The 18,029-nt window shown below is 39.0% G+C and overlaps 1 protein-coding gene and 1 long non-coding RNA gene across 4 annotated transcripts in view; one reads left to right on the top strand and one right to left on the bottom strand.

The window, feature by feature from the left end:
• The window catches only part of HNMT (histamine N-methyltransferase), a 321,400-nt gene that overhangs the window by 170,180 nt on the left and 133,191 nt on the right, over nucleotides 1-18,029 (top strand). The gene's annotated exons all lie outside the window — the stretch shown is intronic.
• LOC149127449 (uncharacterized) overlaps nucleotides 9,055-18,029 on the bottom strand; it is a 124,043-nt gene continuing 115,068 nt past the window's right edge. The window contains exons 6-8 of one of the 3 annotated variants that reach the window (XR_016231577.1): nucleotides 16,808-17,306; nucleotides 15,975-16,052; nucleotides 9,055-13,587 (exon numbers count right to left, since the gene is read on the bottom strand). This is a non-coding gene — a long non-coding RNA (uncharacterized LOC149127449). The other 2 variants (XR_016231576.1, XR_016231578.1) reach the window with 2 other exon arrangements.

The raw sequence follows: 18,029 nt of genomic DNA, 5'->3' as shown, positions 1-18,029 counted from the left end.
CAGGTACTAAGAGAGAACAACTGCCAGCCCAGAATATTATATCCTGCAAAGCTATCATTTGTGAATGAAGGTGAAATAAAGACTTTTCATAGCAAACAGAAAGTGAAAGAATTTGTTGCCACTCGTCCAGCCCTGCAAAAGATGCTTAAAGATGTGTTACACACAGAAACACAGAAATACGGTCATCAGTATGAAAGAAGGTAAAGGAAGGAAAGCTCACAGCAAAAGATCACAGGGAATTCAAAGCATATATTAGAACTTATCTTTGGCAAATGGCAGGGCAAAGTTACCACTTATCATTAGTCACATTGAAAGTGAATGGCCTGAACTGTCCAGTTAAAAGACACAGATTGGCTGATTGGGTTAAGGAACAAAACCCATCTATTTGCTGCTTACAAGAAACACATCTTTCCAACAAAGATCCATACAGACTGAAAGTGAAAGGCTGGAAAAAGATATACCATGCCAACAGAAATGAAAAAAGAGCAGGCGTAGCCATCTTAATATCGGACAACATAAACTTTACCACAAAAACTGTTAAGAGAGACAAAGAGGGACACTATATAATGATTAAGGGATCAATACAACAAGAAGATATAACAATTATCAATGCATATGCACCTAACTACAGGGCACCAGTTTATCTAAAAGATTTGTTAAGGGACTTAAAGGGAGACTTAGACCCCAATACAATAGTATTGGGGGACTTCAATACTCCACTCTCAGAAATAGACAGATCAACAGGACAGAAGATCAACAAGGATACAGTAGATTTAAACGACACTATAGCCCAAATGGATCTAACAGATATCTACAGAACTTTCAATCCTACAGCTAGATTTTACATTCTTCTCAGCAGTACATGGAACCTTCTCTAGGATTGACCACATACTAGGCCATAAAGCAAGTCTCAGCAAATTCAAAAGAATTGGAATCATACCATGCAGCTTCTCAGACCATAAAGGAATGAAGTTGGAAATTAGCAACTCAGGAATCCCTAGAGCATACGCAAACACATGCAGATTGAACAACATGCTCCTGAATGAACAATGGGTCATAGAAGAAATTAAAAGAGAAATCAAAAACTTTCTGGAAGTAAATGAGGATAACAGCACAACATACCAAAACTTATGGGACGCAGCAAAAGCAGTGTCAAGAGGAAAGTTTATATCAATAGGTGCCTACATCAAGAAATTGGAAAGGCACCAAATAGATGAGCTTTCAATTCACCTCAAGGATCTAGAAAATCTGCAGCAAACCAGACCCAAATCTACTAGGAGAAGAGAAATAATTAAAATCAGAGAAGAAATCAACAGGATTGAATCAAGAAAAACATTACAAAAAATCAGCCAAACGAGGAGCTGGTTTTTTGAAAAGATAAACAAAATTGACACCCCATTGGCCCAACTAACTAAAAAAAGAAAAGACCCAAATCAATAAAATCAGAGATGAAAAAGGAAATGTAACAACAGACACCACAGAAATAAAAAGAATCATCAGAAATTACTACAAGGACTTGTATGCCATTTTCCAAACTTTTCTAAGATGCCTCACAATAAGGTTTTTGAATCCTTTGTTAATATTATCTCATGATATTTTTCAGTGTCATATAAGACATTTTATATTGTACTTGATAATTCCATATGTCCTGCTATAAGTGTTCAAAATTACCAGTATTTCCTAAAAATTGAAATTTGGCATTTTTAATTACATGCATAAAATTATGAATAAAAATAATTCATTCTTTTGGATATTAGCACATTATTGTAGAAAATTTCAAGTATAAGGAAAGTTGCAGATAATCAAAAGCAAATTCCTCTTCATTTCTTCTATCATAAGTTAATCATTTGTAACAGCTAATTTTTTCCTGATTGCAGAACTCTTCCTCCCTTCTCTGGATTTTTCCAGATTCATCTAAGCTCCCTTGCCCCAGTTCTCCCAGAAAAATCTGTACCCTCAATTAATAAATTCCTATGACATCTGAGGCTCTGGGAGAAAACCTGTGATAGAGATACTTTCTGGCATTGCATTCCAAATTTATACATAAAACAGAGCTCTGGCACCACACTCAGTTTATATATAAAGCAGATTTCCAACTTTCTTCTTTGTTGGGCTGGTCCCTTATTACCTACTCAGCATGCAGTACTGTTGTCCCATGATATCCATGGGTCCTGGTTTTGAGGATCCACACACATCCCTATGCATGTGTGGAGTTTCAAGTTCTGATTATAAGATGACACAGTATTTTCATGTCACATATGTACATATTCTCATAAACTTAAAATGTTCACCAGATCATATACAACTAATCAAATGTAAAAGCTAGACTGTATATTAATGAACAATAAGAAAAATCCTGTATGTGTTTATTACAGATGGATTTTTGTGAATAAGTTCAATGCAAGGCTGATTAAATACACAGTATCAGAACTCTTGCATATGGATACAGATATTGAGGGCTGATTGCACTCATTCCTTTCAGGCCCATAGCATGTGGGTAGAAATGCAGTCATATCTATTGATGTTCCCAGCGTCATATCAGTCATTCCCCTACCACCTTACCCAAATATTTCTGAGCATATGAGACAGTTGTTAGTTTAAGATGAAATCTGCACAAAGTCTACACCATAAAGGGCTATGCAATATAAACCCACAGAAGCAGTTATTTTATTGTGAAGCTCTTTATGTATATATTATCTTATATCCTCAAGCTGCTCATCGTAAGAGTACTCATGTTGAATTTTTTTAAGAAAGGCATCTCAGAGAGAAACAGCAAAGATAAAGAGAAAAGTGGAGGAGGAAAAGAGAATGAAGCTAGGCAAGATTGTGATTTTAGAACATGCGCAGCTTCAGTCCCATCTACCTTAAGGACAGGGAGCTGGACTTTCAGAACCTTAGACCAATCATTGCCTAAGAGCTTAAATTCCCTGTAATACCCAGCTCTCTGAAGAGAGCTCAGGGAGAGTCCCAGGTGCAGGCCCTCAGAAGCAAAGCACAAAGCAGCTGACAGAAGTTCAGAGAGAGAGAGAGTGAGTTAAAGGTATTCAGGGTATCTGCATGGAAAGACAAAGTGTTCACTGTTGCTGTGGACCGGATGTGTGTCCCCACTCTCAAATTCATATTGATTACCAACCTGGAAAGTGATAGTGTTAGATGGTAGGTCTTTGGGAGGTGACCAGGTCCCTCAAGAATGGGATTAGTTATAACAGGAGACAACAGTCGGATTAAAAAAAAAAAATCAAAGAAACTTATCTAATCCATACCATGGACCAAGAGGACTTAATAGATATCTATAGAACATTTCACCCCAGAGCCACAGAATACACATTCACACTCTTTTCATTAGTGCATGGAACATTCCGTAGGATGTATTACATGCTAGGTCACAAAACATGTCTCAAATCTCTTCTAAAAATGAAATAAAACTGTAAATTAAGAAAAAAAAACCTAGAAAATATATAGACATATGGATACTGAACAACATGCTCCCAAAAAACAGTGGGTCATAGAAAAATCAAAAAGGAAATTAAAAAAAAAATCAAAAAAGGGAGGGGTCACAGAAAAATCCAAAGAAAATGAAAACACAACATATCAAAACCTATGGAACAGGACCATTGCAGTGGCACAGAGGGTTGAAGCCCCAGCCTACAGCACTGGCATCCCATATGCATGCTGGTTCGAGTCCTGGCTGCTTCACTTCCAATCCAGCTCCCTGGTAATGTGCCTTGTAAAGCAGCAGAGGATGGCTGAAGTCCTTGTGTCCCTGCACCCACATGGGAGACCCAGAATAAGCTCTTGGCTCCTGGATTTGAATCGGCTAAACACCAGACATTGCAGCCACTTGGGGAGTCAACTAGCATATGGATCTCTGTCTCTACCTCTAACTCTGTCATTCAAATAAAGTAAATCTTTAAAAATGTTAATTTTTTAAAAAAGCTTATGGAGTGAGGATGTGGGGTAAAAAGTACCCTAATCCACTGTTGGTGGGAATGAAAACTGGTACTGTCATTGTAGAATATGGAGATTCCTTTGAAAGCTGAAAAAAGATCCTATGATCTAGCCATCACACTCCTGGGAATTCACCTGACAAAATGAAATCAGCATATACAAAGTAATTTGTACTCCCATGTTTATTGCAGCTCAATTCCTCAATTCATAATAGATAAGATATGAAACCACCCCAGATGTCCATCACTTGATGGCTGGATAAAGAAACTATGGTATATATACATCACAGAATACTATTCAGCCATAAAAATTATGAAGTCCTGTCTTTAACAAAATGAATGCAACTGGAAACCATCATACTTAGTGAAATAAGCCAGACCCAAAAAGACAAATACCATATGTTCTCCTTGATCTGTGGTAACTAATAGAATACCTAAAAGGAAATCTATAGAAGTCAAATTGACACTTTGAGATGCAAAATTAACAAATGCTTTGAAAGATGTAAAGAAAAAGGCACCCTAATACACTGTTGGTGGGAATACTAGTTAGTACAACCATTATGGAAAACAGAATGGTGGTTTCTCAGAAACCTAAAAATAGACCTACCATATTGATCCAGTTGTCCCATTCCTGGGACTATATTCAAAAGATATGAAAGCAACATACAGAAGAAATATGTATACGCCTACATTTATGACAGCTCAATTCACAATAGCAAAGATATGTAATCAGTCTAAATGTCCATCAACTGATGACTGAATAAAATGTGGTATAAACAATGGAATATTACTCAGCAAGAAAAAGAAGAAATTATCTTTTGAAACAAAATGGGTAGAGATTATGCTAAGTGAAATAAGCCAGACCCAGTGACAAATATTATATGTCATGTTTTCTCTTATTTGTGGAAGTAACAGAGTGAAAAAAATTTATGTATGTCATTTGCTAGTTATACTGTTCATTGAATCATATAATGTAAATGGCAATATACTATTTCCTACATTAAAAGAAATTGGAAGAAAAAGTGAGAACTCTTGGGTATTAGTAACATTTTATTCTTAATTTAGGTGTTTGCTATGAGTGTGATCAGAAGGCAAAAAACTCATTTATATGTATACTGTATTTTCAATAAAACATTTACAAGATCTTAAGCAAAAATACATTTAACGATTGCTATTAAATACTTACTAGTAATTTAATACTAGAAATTAAACATATTTATGTAATAATTCAATGAATGTATAAAATGTATACTTTCAGTTACATTTCTTTTTCGATTTTTAAAGACTTGTTCATTTGAAAGGCAGAGTTACAGAGAGAGACATGGAGAGACAGAGCCTCCAGCTATTGGTTCACTATCCAAATGGCCACAACACCCAGAGCTTGGCCCATCCAAGGCCAGAGGCCAGGAACTTCTTCCCAGTCTCTCACACACGGGTGCAGGGGCACAAGCACTAAGGCCATCTTCTGCTGCTACTTTCTCAGGCTCATTACTAGGAAGTGGATTGGAAGTGGAACAGCTGAGACTCAAACCAGTGCCCATGTAGGATGTAGTGGTGGCTTTAAATCCTACACCACAGCGCCAGCCCAACCATTTCTTTATTACTTTGTTTGGAACACTGGATTTCTCTCTTCCAGCTCTTCCGGAACTATGTAATTGATTACCATGCACTTTAGTCACCTCACTGGCTGTGAATCACTGGAACTTATTCCATCTTTCTAACTGTATTTTGGTGTCCATTGTTCAATTTCCCTTTATACCCCTCTTCCTATCCTTTCAACCTTTAGTATTCACTATTTTATACTCCAATTTACTTCTTTCTTAGCTGCCGCATGTAAGAATAGGCACTATGTCTTTTTGTGTCCGATTTGTTTCACTTAACGTAATGTTTTTCAGTCTGAGCTATCTTGCTGCAAATGATAGAATACTATCCTTTTGTATTTAATAATTTTCCATTGTTTATACAAGTATAAGCCACATTTTATTTATACATTGATGAAGAATCCTGTTAGAAGTTTATGAAAAATCATTTTTTTTTACCATTTGACAATTAAAGCAGTTTTGATTTTAAATCCCAAATAGTTTAATCTTTAAGAGAAATCACATCTTTTTGTATGATGACTTTACCCAGAAAGTATAAACATTTTAGAATATTTAAGTAGGCATGTAGTTAGCAATGAGCTTCATGCATGAAGTCCGATATCATCTCCGTGTACAGCAATCAGTGTTGTTTCAGTGGAAAGATTTTAAGAAATAGTTGTGAACTAGCTTAACAATGGTGGCAATTCTACAGTCTGTTATGGTTGGGGCAGCAATAAGCCAAATTTATTTTCCTTTTCAGTCTAACACATAGAAAATAAACCTGAGCCTCCCTCTGGTGGTATGAAGTATTAATTACATCAACAAAAGTTTCAAGACTCCCTAGGTCCCTATTTTACCTCAATTAGAAATGTTTCTAGAAACCAAGGTTAACATGGGATGTGCAAATGAAGGAGGGTAATCCGTAGAGACAGCACAAATGGGACTCCCCAAAACAATGGCAAAGAAGCTTCAAAATTCTGGGTTTTGCCTCCAAGTGGTTTGTAATGTGGGGAAGTAGAAGGGCATGCTGTATGTGAGTCTAGACAGAACAGAGGCAAAGACACTAGATTTTAAAGACCTGGGAGAAGCCATTTCTTATTTGAGATCCAGTTACCCTCTCCACTAAAAATGTGATCCAGTGTTTTTCAGACACATGAATCCAAGTCTCACAAACTAGGTGGCTGTTCATTTTGATTTCTTGAGTTGTGTAAGAGGTAAAATTCTACTTGTCTGTATGCCAGGGCAGAAATATTAGATAAAAGAATTAATACTTTACAGCCTGACTCCTACTTCATTTTTAATTCTGGCTCTTATTGGTACTTGGGCTCAAGGGTGTTCAAATTCCATCAAGAAATCTAATACCAGGGTATGGATTTGGTATAGTGGTTAAGCCTCTAGTTAGGAAGCCAGCACCCCATATCAGAGTGAGTGCCTAGTTCGATTTGTAGCTTCCTGTTAATGCATACTTAGGCAGCAGGTAATGGCTCCACTGGCGGGGCCCCTGACGTGTCTAAGGCCTGGATTAAATTTCTGGCTCCTGGCTTTAGTACTGTCCTGCCACAGGTGCTGTGAACATCTGGGGAGTGATCCAGCAGCTAGGAAATCTGTCTCTCCCCCCGCCACATCTCTAGCAAATAAACTTTAAAGAAACAAGAAATCCAACACCAGATGAGAAATCTTGCAAGTCCCAAAACATAGTTTACATATAATTGTTTCACCCATCTAATATCAGTCATAAGCTACCCAAAAAGCAAAGGCAGTACTACATGCATTTAAGTGAGCTACCCAATTAACCTCATCATGTCTCTTCAATATGTGGAAATATAAAATATTTTCCCTGACATGGACACTGATTTGTCATCAATAATAACAAATTTTTGAAGTGTTAAATTTATGCAGTGTAATGCACACTAAGCATATTTCTTAAATATATCTCTTGCATATCTAAATCTGTTTTCTTTCTTTCCTTAAATACCTCTTGCATATCTGAATCTGTTTTATTTCTTTCCTTAAATACTAGATCACCTACTCAGTTGAGGATGAAATGTCTGAGAAGCCTACTAGAGATACCTATAAATTTGGGGAGAATATCTTTGTGGAATGAGTTTGGACACAATAGATCAGGGAAGGATGAGACTAAATATTCGCTTATGATAAACAAGTTGTGACATTCAATGAAATGCTGTGGAGGATGATCCACAGGGATTCTTCCCTTACCACTGGAGAGGGCATAATATCCAAAATATGACTAGTGTCCTCATCATTCCAGCTTGAAAGCGTGTGGCTCAGCTGAGCCAAGTAGCTTTGGGGACTAGTAAACAGGGCAGAAGTCACTCATGGCTTCATTCAGGCTTCAACAGAGAGTACAGAGGCAAGATTTCCCCTCTGTGGGTAGACGAAGCAGCAGAGCACAAGAAAATCATGCCACAGACCAGAGGTGAGAACTAACAAAGTATCCTATCAACATGGGTCTTCTACTAGGCACAAGATTTCCTGAGCTCTCAAAAGTGAAGGAGCTGAATGTGTAAGTGGAGGATTTTCATGCATTTGCATCAGAGAGTGCTTGAAATCTAAAAATCCAAGGGGTTTCCTCCAGGTACCTTGGCAGGCCTGACAAAGCAGCCTAAAGAAACAAAACCTCTTTGTGTTGTGCTCTTGTACATCAGTCAACACAGAAATGAATTCCAGTGAAATGACAATGAAAATTAGGACCAGCAGCAGGAGAGAGGAACATTCACAATATATACCATTTGGGGCCAAGGTTGTCGCACAGCAGGTTAAGCCACTGCTAGCAACACATTCCATATCGATGTGCCAGTTTGAGTCCTATCTATTCTACCTCTGGGATCCAGTTTCTTGCTAATGTACGTTGGAAGGCAGTAGAAAATAGTTCTAGTACTTGGGCCCCTGCTACCCTTGTGGGAGACCTGGAGCAAAACACAGAGACATACACATACACAAATGGCTGTAGAATTCTGCAAAAAGAAAGTTGAAAACACAGAATTAATGAATTTCTAAGAAAGCACCAATTGCCAATCAAGAAATGTGAGGGGCCGGCACTGTGGCACAGCGGGTTAACACCCTGGCCTGCAGTGCCAGCATCCCATATGGGCACGGGTTCTAGTCCTGGCTGCTCCTCTTCTGATCCAGCTCTCTGCTATGGCCTAGGAAAGCAGCAGAAGATGGCCCAAATCCTTGGGCTCCTGTACCTATGTGGTAGACCCTGAAGAAGCTCCTGGCTTCGGATCAGTGCAGCTCCAGCCATTGCGGACAATGGGGGAGTGAACCATCAGATGAAAGACCTCTCTCTCTGCGTCTCCTCTCTGTGTGTAACTCTGACTTTCAAATAAATAAAATCTTAAAAAAAATGTGAAACATAGGTAGATCAAATGAAGAAGAGATCTGAAAGGTGACTAAGCACGTATTATTGGAAAATGATCTTAGAAAAAAACTGTAAAATACTTAAGAATACATTTATCATGAATGGCACAGGATCTGTATCATTTTCAAGCTGGACTGTATAATACAAATATATTGGAGTTTGAAAAGTCCTGATTCTCAGATTGTACCTAGGACAAAAAATAATTTCTGGGTGTGAACCCCAGACATCAGTGTTTTTTAAAGTGTGTAAATATTTCCCAGGTATTTTAGAGTTCAAGAGTCACTGTTCTGTATGAAGAAAATTATGAGATTACCTTGAAAGATATAACAAAATCTAAACAAAGATGAGAAAATGCACAATCTCTGTGGAGAAATCGGTTTTATGACATTTATTATTCACCTCAATTAATGTATACATTTACTAAAGTTCAATAAAAAACTCAGTTGCCTTTTCTAGTTAGAGAAAACAATTTTAAGGGCTATATTAAATACAGTTATCACTACCAAAGATTAGACAAGAAAAAAAAATGATGACTTCTCAGGTACTATAAAATTTTAAGGGACCAGCACTCTGGCAGAGCAGGGTTTAAAGTCTCTGCGTGTATTGTCTGCATCCTTTATGGGCACCAGGTCATGTCCAGGCTGCTTCACTTCAGATCCAGCTCCCTGCTAATGCACATGGGAAAGCAGCGGAAGATGTCCCGAGTGCTTGGGCCCCTGCCTTCGTGTAGGAGAACCAAAACAAACTCCTAGCTCCTGGCTTTGGCCAGCCCCAGCCCCAGCTATTGCAGCTATATAGGAACTGAGCCAGCAGGCCTCTGTCTCTTCTCCTCTCTCTCTGTATAACTCTGCCTTTCAAATAAGTAAATCTTTAAAAAGAAAATATTAATTCAATATTGTATGTATATAACACAGGACAAACAATCAGTGTGGTAGAAAAGATACTTTAGTATATATGCGAAGTAATAGATGATCGATAATGTATTTCAATAAGAAAATAATTACACAGTACTCTCAAACTGGAGAGATTTCTGGAAGAAAATACAAGTGGACCACCATTATTTACTGTTTCCCAGAGTAACTTAAAATGTTTACCATTTTACCATTTTTAATGTGCAATAAATGTATGTATGTATAAATATGTTGACTTCCTTTCTTTTTTATCATTTGCATCTGTGTGCCCAAAGCCTCCATTTAAAGAGATCAAAATGGTAAGAGTTTCTAAACAGTTGAATGGAACAGGACACTACTGACAGGTTAATCAAGTGAGCCTATGAAGGATGAAGGAGAATTGAGATGATTGCCCACAACAGCAGAGAAGGGATTTTATTGTGCTGTGTGGGCAGGGAGGTCTTGACCATCCCTGTCTGTACCATGACACCTTCTAGAAAGTCAACATATTGGGCTGGCCTTTGTGGTGTGGTGGGTAGAGCAGCTCCCACATTTGTACCAGTTCACATCCCAGCTGTTTTACTTCTGATACGGCTCCCTGCAAAAGGCCTGGAAAAAGCAGTGGAAGACAGCCCAAGTGTTTGGGCCCCTGCCACCCATCAGGGAGACCTGGAAGAAGCTGTGGCTTTCGCTTGGCCCAGCGCCGATCATTGATTGCAGCCATCTGGGGAGTGAACCAGTAGATGTAAGATCTGTCTTTCCCTCTCTGTGTAACACTGACTTTCAAATAAATCTCTTTATAATGTAGAATAATCACTCACATCCTCATGCAGTGTTTCTCACGGAAACCTTTCTCAAAACCCAAGGGAGGGATCAGCAAGGAGGCCTCTGTGAGTCTAACAGGTAATAGAACTATTTTCATCATGACTAGAAGAAAAAGTGGCTACTCTGTCTTATTTTTTTGCAATTCATGAAAACAGATTGTATTTTTCAGTTTATAGAAAAGTATTTGGTTATCTTAAACTGTTTAATTTCTCTAGAAATTAATTCTGTTAAGTTAAAAAAATTTCCTTGGTAAATTGGCTTTGGTATGTAGGCTAACCTAGCAGAACTGCCTGTGGGAAATGCTACTGGCCTTGATTACACAGTTCATATATATTGGATGCCTATGGAATCTTTGGGTCCCATTTTTTCCTGTATTTGCACACCTGTAAACATTTCATAATGGCTTAAATATGGAGGCTCAGAATTACCTTACTAAAGATCGTTTCCTTTATCAAATGCAGCAGAATTTTTCTAAGTTTAAAAAATGCTGTCTCTCCAAAGGATCCCTTACCTTTACCCTTTCTTTGAATTTTTGATGGTCCTTTGAGATAGTTTGTAAAATTTGGAATCAGGTAAAAATCATACAGTCTGGATATAATATTGAATAAATTTGGAAAAATATATATAGTCATCTGATACCTGTTGGAGCTAAGTTCCAGGATGCCCTGGGGATAGTTGTTCAAAAGTTGTCCAATCTTTATATTAAATGGTATAGTATATACGTACAACCTATAAACCTCCTCCTCTATACTTTCCTCACCTCCACATTATTAAAGACTTATCTGAAAGGCAGAGTGACGCAGATCAGAGAGATCCTCCATCAGTTTGTTCACTCCCCAAATGTCATTAACCCTGGAGGCTGGACCAGACCACAGCCAGGAGCCAGGAACTCCATCAGGGTCGCTCATGTGGATGGCAGGGACCCAAGTATTTGGACCATTTTCCACTGCTTTTCCAAGCACATTAGCAGGATTGAAAGTGGAGCAACCTGGACTCAAACCAGCAGATACCCAATACTAGCTGTGTAAGCTGCAGCTAAACCCTCTGCATCACAATGCTGGCCCTACATTGTTTACAATACTAACAAAATGTAGACGCTTTGTGAATATACCTACTGTTCAGTGAATGAAAACAAGAAAAATTCTATGCATGTTTAGTACACACACAGTTTTTAAAAATATTTTCAACCTGTGGTTAGCTGAATCTGAAGACCTGGAAATTTCAACCATGGAGTTCCTCTATATAGTCATATAGAATATAGGTGGAGGCCGGTGCCATGGCTCACTTGGCTAATCCTCCGCCTGCAGTGCCGGCACCCTGAGTTCTAGTCCTGGTTGGGGCTCTGGATACTAGTCCCGGTTGCTCCTCTTCCAGTCCAGCTCTCTGCTGTGGCCCGGGAGGGCAGTGGAGGATGGCCCAAGAGCTTGGGTCCCTGCACCCGCATGGGAGACTGGGAGGAAGCACCTGGCTCTTGGTTTTGGATCAGCGTGGTGCCAGCCATAGCGGCCATTTGGGGAGTGAACCAACGGAAGGAAGACCTTTCTCTCTGTCTCTCTCTCACTGTCTATAACTCTGACTCTAACTCTGCCTGTCAAAAAAAAAAAAAAAGAATATAGGTGGAAAAATTCCTGGATAACTGTGTGTGTGCACTTTCAGGTGTACATGTAAGAGTAAAAAGTCACATCATGTGTCTCAAAAATTTCTTGAACATAGTTCCATGTACTTATTTTTTTGGGATTTATTTATTTGAAAGGCAGAGTTACAGATAGAAAAGGAGAGGCACATCTTCCATCCCTGGGTTACACCCCAAGAGGCTGCAACAGCCAGGGCTGGGCCAAGGCCAAAGTCAGGAGGCTAGAGCTTCATCTGGGTCCCCCAGGTGGTCAGCACACACCCAAGCACCTGGGCCATTTTCTGCTGCTTTCCCAGGACATTTGCAGGGAGCTGGATCTGAAGTGGACCAGCCAGGAGATGAACTGGTACCCATATGGAATGCTGGTGTTTCAGGCAGCAGCTTAACCCCAATGCCACAACACTGGTCCCCGAATATTTATCCTTTCTAACTACATTGAAATCTACCACCCACTTGGGATACAACCATCATTTTGTGTGTGTGTGTGATTATACCTGCCAGCCTATAGTCACATCTTTTATTTTGATTTTTGGATTAAGTGTTAAAAAACATTTAATAAAATTCAGCATCTAGCCATAAAAACAAGCTGTTAACAGACTAGTAAAAAAATCAATTTCCTTATTATAATTTAGATGGTCCACAATGAGCCTATAAAATACAGCATAATTAACACAGAACATTAAAAAATTTCTTTCCTGAGTAGACAGGTGAGGCTACCTCATCTCACCTTCTCTAGTCAACATTTTACTGCAGGTGTAGGCAGGGAAATTAGACAACTGGCAATTTACATATAAGCCTAAACTTCTAAGCAAGCAACAAAACTCAATATACATATACATGGGTAACATTATTACATAAAAAAAAAAAACCAACATAATCCAAAACCAAATCCAAACCAAGAATAAGAACAACTGGGTACAAGAGGAATGTACACAAGCAAGTGGGTTACTGTGTACCAGCAAGAAACATAGGAAACAATTATAAAGGACAAAATTCAGACTAGGAAACAAAATCTTATCAGAAAAATGAAAGAAGGATTAATCTATGTAATATCTTCAAATGTATACTTTCAAAAGCGATAGATATAATTGAAAAATAAACCAAGAATATGAAGAAAACCAAAGGCCCAGAATCCTGGAAACATTTGGTAAAGTGTAACTCATGTGAGGACGGTTATTGTGAGTGCAAGGTCACAAGAATAACAGCATCTCGCACAAGAGGACAAAGGTATCCCAGAAGGCCGGAGCACCAGGGAGGTGACGGGACTCCTTGCTGCCTGGAGGATCAGACCTGAAGAAAATGACGCAGCTTCAGAACTGACTCCCAGCACCTGCGAAACATCAAGTGATTGCCCTGCTAGGAATGATTCTGATTGGCTGTGTCATCTCTGACGCTGCGCACGCTCAACAGTTGGGGAACTTGTTTAATGAAATACACCGGGGCAGAACTACAGACCTGAAGAGGTTTTTGTTTTGTTTGTTTTGAGATTACATGTTTTTAATTTACATTACAGTTGAAGTCTCATTGGTTTCACTAAATAGAGTTCATCAAAGTAAAAAGACCAGAGTTCAGCAGGAAAATAGGAAAATAGGCAAGACTTATAAACAATAATCAAATGAAAAGAGGTTCCACTTCACTGTCTTAAAAGTCACAAAATAATTCAAATTATAATATGATTCTTCACAATTTATTTGACAAAAAAAATTTAAAGTTTGACAAAACACTATTCCTAGCAAAACTGATACACGCAGGTATTTTCTTCTTTTTCATTGATTTAAAAAAATTTAGCTACCACATGTAAGTGAGAACATGTGATATTTGTTTTTCTGTGTATCTTATTTTCTTCAACATGATGTCCCCAGCTGCAATCATTTTGATGCAATTTATAGAATTTCACCCTTCTTTACAGCTGAATAATATTCCTGTGTGTGTGTGTGTATTTTCCTTATTCATCTGATAATTGATATATTGAATGATTCACATTTTGGCTACTGTGAACAGCGCTGCTATAAATATGATGGTGCAGGTATCTTTTTGATACAATATGTTCATGCCTTTTGGGTTTATACCCAGTAGTGAGATTGCTGACCATACAACAAGACTATTTCTAGTTTTCAAAGACATTTCCATACTGCTTTCCACAGTGGGTAAACTAATTAACATGCCCACCAAGAGTGTATAAAAATTCTCATTTCTCCACATCCTTGCTAGCATTTGTTGCTCTCTGTCTTTTGGGAAATAGCCATTCTGACAGGGGTGACTGATATCTCTGGGCTTTGATTTGCATTTCCTTGATGGCTAGTGATATTAAGCATTTTTTTCATATAAATGCTTGCCATTTGTATTTCTTCTTTCGAGAACTGTCATTCAGGTCTTTTGCCCATTTCTTAACTGTACTATTTTTTTGTTGTTGAGTTTTTTTGAGTTGTTGATACATTCTGAATTTTGATGCTTTGTTGGATAAGTAGCCTGCAAATATTTTTCCCATTGTGTCAGATATTTTTTCACTCTTATTTCCTTTGATGTGCAGTTTCTGAGTTTGGCATAATCCCATTTGTCTAGTTTCGCTGTTGTTGCTTGTGCTTTGGGGTTTTATTCAAGAAGTCATCACCTACACCAAAGTCTTCAAGTGAAGTCACAGGTTTTAAATTCTGCACAGAAGAAATATCTTTATTTATCCTTTTAGACACACAATATTTTCTTTCACCAAAGTCAGTCTGATGTGATCAACAATTCCCCCAAGGGTCTCACTATCTCTAATTTCAGAATACTTATATCACAAATCTCCCAGGCCAGGGGGCTCTGCTCAATCCTTTGTCAATTCCTGTTCCAGCATTGCTTTTGAGACATAACTCTCATTGCCTCTTCTGGGTTTTCTTTTTTATCAAAAGGAGATTTTTCATTTGCAGTAGCACTTGTTTAGGAAACAGCAAATTTAAATGTTATGGTCTATCCTAACTGGTCCTAACCAGCTAAAACTGATTAACCACAAAGACTTAGATGGAATCCCCACTCATCATCCCCTTGACACCATCAGACCCTGTCTGGATCTATTAAAGATTTATGATTAGAAACAAGGGAGCCAATGCACACATCTCTTGCACACATTTCAGCCCAATAGGAAAATGTAGTTTTCGGTGCTTAATTAGCATAAACACCATTGCCCTCTACTTGCTAGGCTTTCAAACTTTGAGCTTTGCTTTTAGGCTCAAATATTCAAGTGCTCCTTGATCATCTCAGATCCAGGTGCTACCCCTGTCCCTGAGGCCCATGGTCTTTCCATTATTGTTCATCCTCTCTTGTCTCTTCCTCCTTGAGACTGCTGAATTATGTATTCTTCTCAGACATTCTGGACTGTACTACATTTTTCTTTTAAAATATTTTACTCACAGGATTCTTATCATTATAATTGTGAAAGAGTCGCTAGTGCAACACCTCTAGCAGTCTCATTAAGGATGGATTGCTGCTATCTAATTTCATTGTCCACACCTTGAGGTAATGATTCCAAGTGTGGTCTGTAGCCGGCAATATCAGTATCACCTGGCAGTTTGCTAGACCTGCAAATTATTAAGCCCCAGCTCAGACCTGATGAAGCAGAAAGTGGGGTGAGGCCCAGCAGTGTGTATTAAAACAGGGATGTCAGGGTTGCTAACCATGTATTCAAATTTGACAGGCATTTGCCCAGTGCAGTGTCCTAGGTAGGATTTCAGCCTTTACCTTGTAGGTGGAACCCGACACCCCTTCTTCCCAAGATGTCACGAGAATTAAGTGCATCCAACAATTCCAGGAAGAGACCTGTAAAGACACAAAGATGAAGTTGAGATTTCAGGCTCATGGGCAGTTAGAGGGAACTGATTCGTCAAAAATAAACACAGTTTACATATTCCTTATCTCATGCTTGTTTTTCCTGTCTTGTCTCACCTTGGTTGTGTGATTCTATCTACTTCAGTGACCTGGCTGCTTGCTTTTATTTATTTATTTTTTTGACAGACAGAGTTAGACAGTGAGAGAGAGAGAGACAGAAAAGTCTTCCTTCCATTGGTTCACTCCCCAAATGGCCGCTACGACTGGTGCCACGCCGATCCAAAGCCAGAAGCCAGGTGCTTCCTCCTGGTCTCCCATGCGGGTGCAGGGCCCAAGCACTTGGGTCATCTTCTGCTGCCCTCCCGGGCCACAGCAGAGAGCTGGACTGGAAGAGGAGCAAGTGGGACAGAATCTGGCACCCCAACCGGGACTAGAACCCAGGGTGCCGGTGCCGCAGGCGGAGGATTAGCCTAGTGAGCCGCAGCGCCAGCCCCGGCTGCTTTCTGTAACATTACATATGGTACTGAGAAAACTCTTGTAATATTCTGTCCTTTAGTCTTATTTATTTCTGTGTATCTTTACAGAGTATCAAATGTATCACTGCAAAGCTGCCCAATTTCTAGGACCTTGGATCACTTCTCTACCTGCTTTTCTCTGTACCTCTGTACTAAAAATAGGATTCTATGCTGTCTCAAACTTTCTAGTGTTTACCACAGCCCTCACATGGCCAATGAACAGTTGCTTACCTAAGAGCTCTCTGCACAGGTTGCTTGAGGGAAAGGTGGGTGCTGGAAGTAAGAAAATCCGTGGAGTTGGAATTGAATGGTGAAGCAGGAAGCTACTGTGCTTCCCACACTTTTGCTCTGTGTTGGGTCTTCCTAAATCTTGTGGGCACTTGGCAAACATTCATTTGATTGTATTGAACTCTTTGGAGCAGTGGCTGTTAACCGTGATTAATGTGTCAGAATAGGGATGGGCATTTGGCAGAGCAGCTGAGTTGCTGCTTGGGATGCCTGCATCCTAAATCAGACTGCTTGTATTCGAGTCTTGGTTCTTCTGCTTCTAATCCAGCTTCCTACTAACGCACACCCTGAAAAGCAGCAGATGATGGCTTAAGTTTTCGAGCCACCATCACCCGTATTGGAGATCCAGATTGAGTTTTATGCTCCCTTGGTAGGCGTTCGGGGAGTAAACCAGCAGGTGGAAAATCTTGCTGTCAGTTTCTTTCTGTTTCCGATGCTCTGCCTTTTAAGCAAAATGAAAATAAGTAAATAAAAATTTTATTAAATCAGCATAATCTGGAGCCCAGGCATCAATTTTTTTAAAAAAAATTCCCCAGGTGTTTCTAAGGAATAGTCAAAGTTGAGAATCATGTTTTGGGGCTCCCTAGTTAAAGATTGCTAACAATGAGCTCTCATTATCTAATTTTCCCAGTAGTTCTCTTGCTTCTGTTAACTTTGAAAAGTCATAGCACACTGGATCAGAGAATTGTACTAGAAAAGGAAAACCGAGCCATCCCTAAGTCATCTGGAGTGTTGCTGTGGTTTATCTACTTCAAAATCCCCATTGAAATTTCATCCACATTATGAAGTATTATGAGGTAGGACCACGTAGGACTTGGAGAAGTGATTAGGGCTCTGTGCTCATGAACAGGTTAAAAGGTAAATGGGTTATCTTGAGTGGGGCAGCAAAGTCTCTTACTACCTCTGGCAATGTGATGCTCCCTTCTCTTTGAACCAGAATCATGGAGCAAAATAAAAGCAATTCTTTATAACTTACCCAGTGTGTACCACTGTTTTTAGCAATAGGAAATGGATTTTAGCACTGACAATCTCTTTATTGAATCTGTTTTTCCCCATATGCTTTAGCCTCCTGTTTTACCTTTGACACAGAGTATCCACAATTCTTGAAGAAAACTAGGCAGCATACTCACTAATGGTAAAATTTCAGGAATCAAAAGGTGACTGC

This window comes from Oryctolagus cuniculus, chromosome 3, assembly GCF_051225735.1.
Source record: "Oryctolagus cuniculus isolate XC-2025 breed Fujian yellow rabbit chromosome 3, ASM5122573v1, whole genome shotgun sequence".
NCBI classification, from domain to species: domain Eukaryota; kingdom Metazoa; phylum Chordata; class Mammalia; order Lagomorpha; family Leporidae; genus Oryctolagus; species Oryctolagus cuniculus.
The sequence above is the reverse complement of the archived record's forward strand: the minus strand, read 5'-3'. Positions and strand labels throughout refer to the sequence as shown.